Source organism: Canis lupus, chromosome 1 (genome assembly GCF_003254725.2).
Source record: "Canis lupus dingo isolate Sandy chromosome 1, ASM325472v2, whole genome shotgun sequence".
Taxonomy (NCBI): domain Eukaryota; kingdom Metazoa; phylum Chordata; class Mammalia; order Carnivora; family Canidae; genus Canis; species Canis lupus.
Window position 1 is genome coordinate 26,796,134 of NC_064243.1, and position 6,618 is coordinate 26,802,751.

Sequence of the window (6,618 nt, forward strand, 5' to 3'; positions counted from 1 at the left end):
AATTTTAAAACTGCATTGGTTAGGATGAGCTAAACTACTGAGACAAAGAGGTCTGAAAATTTTAGTGACTTCAAAGAATAAAATACATTTTTAAAAAAAGGCAATGGAGAAGGAAAAGTGAAATCTGGGCCTTGTCTGGCTATTGTCCTTTTATTAAAGCAGAGGAGGGCCTGGGCCTTGATAGATGGGGGACTATTCCTGCCACAGTCACTCACTCAAATCCATTACGGAGGGTTAAGGCTTAAGCAATGAGGAAAAAAAATGTCAATTCTATAGCTGCATTTTTCCCTTGGATTTCTTTGATTTATCTATTATTTACTGAGCATCTAGTATGTGCTAAACACCATAAGTAATAAATCCCTGACTTTTGAAAACTGTATTAGCTAACAAAGAATACAAGGCTATACATAGGCTATACAATTAAATGTAATTTTCACAAATAAGGTTTAAAATATCAGAGTTTATAGATAGCTTTTTAAAAATTCTTGCTTTATTGCACTGGTTAGATCCACCATACACTGTTAAATAGAAGTGTTGAGAGCAAACATTCTTGCCTTGTTCCTGATCCAAGGGGAAAATATTCAGACTTTCACCATTAAATATTAAGGAAGTTGAGCAAGTTCTGATTGATTTCAAGTTCCTTCGCATCTTTATCAGGAATGGATATTGGATGACTTCAAATGCTTTTTTGTATCTACTGAAATGATTTCCCCCCATTCATTAATAAAGTAAATTCCAGCAATTAATTTCTAAATATTAATTCAACCTAGCACTCCTGGAATAAACCTCACTTAGTCATAATGTGTTACACTTCTTCCATCTTATTGGATTTAATTTGCTAAAATGTTAAGAATTTTTAATTATATATTCATGAGTTACAAAAAATAAAAAATAAATAAACATCAAAGTTATACTCAGTGTTAAATCAAAATTAACTTCAATATCACCCAAGCACAAAAATCTACTTATTTTTTAAATTAATCAGTCAGTAAGTTGATACACATCCCCTGAACATATACTTTGCACAGGCACCATCTTCAGTCGCTCCAGACACAAACGGGTCTAATATTTGCATCCTGACCTCAGTCTTCTCTAGTTGGAGAACTAATAATACAAGGCAGTATATAATTTCTTTCTCAATTTCAAAAACTGCAATGCTGCTACTATACATATGAGCTAGTCATTTCCTTATTATATATAACCCTAATCTCTTTCTTTTTAGTTTTTGTTTTGTTTTCTGTTTGGATGGTTCTTATGCATAAAGAGTTTCTCTGTACCCAACATACTACCTCTGCATCAAATATTTGAGGTATATGTGATAAATTCTTCATCCCCTGAATCACTAAGTCTTATTATAAACAGAGCAAGAAATGCCACAGTCTTGGTGTCATTTGCCAAATGAGTACATACTGTGCAGTTGTCAGCCCAAATCAACAGACCACCCACCAAGGAGTGAAAAAGAAGACACTCTTTCATCCCACAGAGAGCTAGAAGAGCTTGTGACGGAAACAGGTGATAATTGTGCTGCACCTTTGGCAAGTGTAAATAGTGCCTAGCACAACAACACATATGTCATGATATCTAATGAGTATTACTGAAAATGTGATAGTAACAAGAAAGAATAGTTATTTGACAGATGCATGGCACAGTATTTCCCCCCACACACACACACATACCCTTCCTATATTCCTAAAGGAGTAATTCTAGGAAGGACCTAGTAGAGACAAAAATATAGTTGCTTATGAATATATGTGATTTGGATTTTTGAACTAAGATTCAAAATATGGTTAAATAAAAGGTTGTAGAACTTTATGTTCCAAAAAACTAAAAAACATATTACCTCCTTTCTACTACATTCTAATTCTCTATATAGTTTTTCACTAAGCAAAATTGTTAGTTTTTAGGTATTAGTTTAAATTTTGCCAATTAGAAGCAAATAAAAACTTGCGGATGTGTGTTATAGATAGATAAGTGAAATGGGAGTTTGCAGGAAAATATCTACATCTCTGCAGAGATAATGGAGCTAGGAATGTGCAGTTTGGAAAACCTCCTCAAGCTAATTCCACAACTCCTCCACTCTCATCCTCATTTAGAACCAGTTTGGGCTTTACTTACTAACATAAGATTGAACTAATGTCATAGCTTTGGAAAATCATAACAAATGGCTAGGAACCTTGTGAATGAAAACAATGGCCCATGGAATGTAAATCAGTGTAGCCACTATGGAAACTGCCAAATATTAAAAACAGAGGTTCCTCAAAATATTAAAAATAAAACTACTATATGATCTAGCAATTCCACCTCTGAAACTACTGTCTTGAAGAGATATCCACATCCCATGTTCATGCAAAACCATTTACAATAGGTAAGACATGGAAACAACCTAAGTGTCCATCAACAGATGAATGAATAAAGATGTGGTATGTATATATATATACACAACGGAATGTTACTCATCAATAAAAAAAAGAAATCCTGCCATTTGTGACAAGATGGATGGACCTTGAAGGCATTATGCTAAGTGAAATAAGTCAGACAGAGAAAGGCAAAAGTGATCTCACTTATATGTGGAATATAAAAAAAATGAACTCATAGAAACAGAAAACAGATCGGTGGTTTCCAGAGACAGGGGTACAGGGGAAGGGAAATGAGTGAAGGTGATCAAAAGGTTACCATCAGGAGTGCCTGGTGGCTCAGTCGGGTAAGCACCTGACTCTCGATTTTGTCTGGGGTCATGATCTCAGGGCTGTGAGATCAACCTCTGCATCGGGCTCATGCTCTCATGCTGGGTATGGAGATTCTCTCCCTCTTTCTCCCTCTCTCTCTCACTCTGTCTCTCTCTCTCAAAAAAAAAAAAAAAAGAGTTACCATCAACTTTTTCTAAGCATTCAAAACTTACCTGGTGTTCTGACTTTCAAAGTTAACTTATAACGCTATGATTTGTCAGGTAAAAAACAGAACTTTCTCTAGATTTAAAAGTAAACAACAGGCTCACTTTTTTTGATAGGTACCTCTTGTTTCTTTTTTTTTTTTTTTTTTTTTGTACCTCTTGTTTCTATGTCGGATTTTCACAACATAATAGATAGCGGCTGCAACATTAGTCAACATCTTAAGAATATCAGTAATTCAATGGATAATGCTGAAAGAGATGATATCCCAAGATAATAATTTATAAAAAGTGACACTAAGCCAAATACTGAACAAATAACCAATTTTTAACAGTCTAATATATTTAGATTTTAATAAATGATTAGAGCGTCTTTGATAGGAACTGATCTCAGTTATTGAAATAATACCCAACAAACTGCTTCCTTTTGGGAGGGGGTACAGTATACTTTATTGATGGTACATGGCAAGGTAGGGCTCCCCAAGCCCCTCCCCTTCCTCAGGGGCCTGGGATATAAATTGGAGTTCAGGAGATTCTCATTGTGTTGGGGGATTAAGTAAGGGCAGGGACTCCCCAGCAGCTGAGGGCCTCTCTCTTCCTCTTGTTCTCATTGGAGCTGGTGGTCCAGGAGGCTCTTTACTCCTTGGAGGCCATGTAGACCATGAGGTCAACCACCCAGTTGCTGTAGCTGAATTCATTGTCATACCAGGAAATGAGCTTGACAAAGTGGTCATTGAGGGCAATGCCAGCCCCAGCGTTGAAGGTGGAAAAGCGGGTGTCACTGTTGAAGTCACAGGAGACAACCTGGTCCTCAGTGTAGCCCAGGATGCCCTTGAAGGGGCCCTCTGATGCCTGCTTCACCACCTTCTTAATGTTGTCATATTTGGCAGCTTTCTCCAGGTCAGATCCATAACTGACATGTTGGGGGTGGGGACACAGAAGGCCATGCAAGTGAGCTTCCCGTTCAGCTCAGGGATGACCTTGCTGACAGCGTTGGCAGTGTCAGTGGAAGCAGGGATGATGTTCTGGGCAGCCCCTTGGCCGTCATGCCACGGCTTCCCAGAGGGGCCAACCATGGTATTCTGGGTGGCAATGATGGCATGGACAGTGGTCATGAGGCCCTCCATGATGCCGAAGTTGCCATGAGTGACTTTGGCCAGAGGAGCCAAGAAGTTGGTGGTGCAGGAGGCTTTCCTGACAATCTTGAGGGAGTTGTCATATTTCTCATGGTTGACGCCCACCAAAAACATGTGGGCATCAGCAGAAGGAGCAGAGATGATGACCCTCTTGGCCACGCCCTTCAAGTGAGCCCCAGCCTTCTCCATGGTGGTGAAGACCCCAGTGGACTCCACAGCATCACCCCATTTGATGTTGGCGGGATCTCACCCCTGGAAGGTGGAGTGGACTTCCCATTGATGACAAGTTTCCCATTTTCAGCCTTGTCTGTGCCGTGGAATTTGCCTTGGGTGGAATCATACTGAAACATGTACACCATGTAGTCAAAGTCAATGAAGAGGTCATTGATGGTGACAATATCCACTTTGCCAGAGCTAAAAGCAGCCCTGGTGACCAGGTGCCCCATATGGCCAAATCCATTCACTCCGACCTTCACCAATATATCTCGGGGACATGGCTGGCACTGCACCAGAAGATGCTGCTGTCTGTCAAATGGGGAGGAGCAGAGAGCCACAAACTCCTTCCTTATTCAGTGTGACTTTGTGCATTTTCGTTCTATATAAATCTAAAGTAAGCCAAAGAGATTCTGCATGATGCTTCAAGTGTTAGTTGAACTAAACTGTGAAATTTGTTCTAATAATTTGAAATTTATATGGATTGAAGTCATGAAAAATGAAAGTGAGCATAATTGAGGGATTTAAATGAGAGGAAATGTTTAAGAAAAGAATTTGGATGATTTAGGTCACCTTCAGTGTCAAAAACTTTTAAGATCTTGTCCTATGCCCTACCCAGTTGCTCAGTGTCATAGACATACCCTAGACCCTGTCAGCATTTATCGCAGCCTTTCTGTAATCTATAGTTTAAGCAGCCCATTTGCCAGCCAACAGCTTCTATTTCTTTACTTTATCACTTCTAGTCTCCAACTTCAACAATACATGCACAGGAATACCTCTTCACCGTCTCACTCCTCACTTCCCTTCTAAAATTCCATGGCTAGTCCTATTATAATTATGCCTCTCAATATATTCTTAAACCTTTTCTCTTCCTTTGCTTTGCTGGATTTGTAGGACAACCTCACACCATGGCTAAACGCATCTTTCCAATATTCCATACTTATCCCACATCCAGCTAAACATGGATGGACAAAAATGTGTAACCATGTCAAATCTCCAACAGCTCCTTACCCATCCTCGCACTCAGTGGATGCCCTTGCTTCCAGTTTTAATGAGAAAGAGAAACAACCAGAAGTGCCAGAAGTTCTCACTCCACCCACTTGTACCCATGGACCTCCATCTGTATCCACCTCCCTTCTTTCCATTCTGTTCCTTTTTTATTATTATTTTTTTAATTTTTAAGATTTGTTTATTTATTTATGATAGACACAGAGAGAGAGAGAGGGGCAGAGACACAGGAGGAGGGAGAAGCAGGCTCCATGCCGGGAGCCCGACTCAGTCCCGATCCGGGACTCCAGGATCGCACCCTGGGCCAAAGGCAGGCGCCAAACCACCGAACCACCCAGGGATCCCCTTCCATTTTTGTTCCTATAAATGAACTATATGTGGTCCTATCACCATCAACATCGCAATTTGTGTACTGCATTCAACCCCTTCCCACCTAGTAAAAGGTATCTCTCCAGCTCTTCTCCTCTCTCTCATGCTCCATCAGTTAATTCCCTCTATGCTGTATAATTCCCATCAGCATATTAATATGCTGTTACAAAACAAAACAAAATACCAAAACTTTTTTGACCCCATTTCACTGTTCATCATCTCTCCACTCACCTCTATAGGAAAGCTTCTTAAAAAAGTTAGTATCTATCTTTGGTGACTCACTTCTCTCCACCAATTTCTCCGTAGCCCATCTCATTCAAGCTCTCTCCAGACCACTCTACCTAAGCAGCTCATGGCAAGATCATCAATGATCTCCACATTGCTGCATTCAAAGGTCAATTCCTAGACCTGACCCCACTTGACTTATAAGTACTCTAGGACACAGGTGATCATTCTTGCTATATTTTGTTCACTTTGCTTCCAGTACACTTCACATCCTGGTTATCCTCCTACCTTCCTAGCTGCACTTCTCAGTCTGGTAACTCCAAACACACCTAAGACCTCTGTCTCTATCAGATGTTTTCATTTCAGGGAATGCCAACTACATTTCTATTAGTCAGGCAAAGCTGGGTGATGCTGCAACCTGAACATGTTACTGGTTTCCAACAATAAAGATTTGTGTCTTGCCATGTATCATCAGTACATCTCTCCAGTTATAATTCACATTGGCTTTTTTCTAGGAACCAAACAGAGTAGCCATTAGCTGAAGCATTGCTGGCTTTGTTGCTGAAGAAAAAGTGATGCAGTGAGCCAAATTGTAGATCTTAAAGCTCCTGCTTACTTATTATTGGTCAAATGGTCAATCACAAATCACATGGCCTCCCAATTTCAATCAGACAGATGTGTATTCCCTCACAGGAAGAAACTCTACATTGAGGAAACTGAAATATTTCATAAACAGTAGAACAATCTACTATATCAGTCCTCTACTTAGCCAGCTAAAAC

The 6,618-nt window shown here is 39.8% G+C and overlaps 1 pseudogene; it reads right to left on the reverse strand.

The window, feature by feature from the left end:
- Positions 1–3,523: 3,523 nt before the first annotated feature.
- On the reverse strand, positions 3,524–5,381 carry LOC112644150 (glyceraldehyde-3-phosphate dehydrogenase-like; annotated as a pseudogene).
- Positions 5,382–6,618: the final 1,237 nt, after the last annotated feature.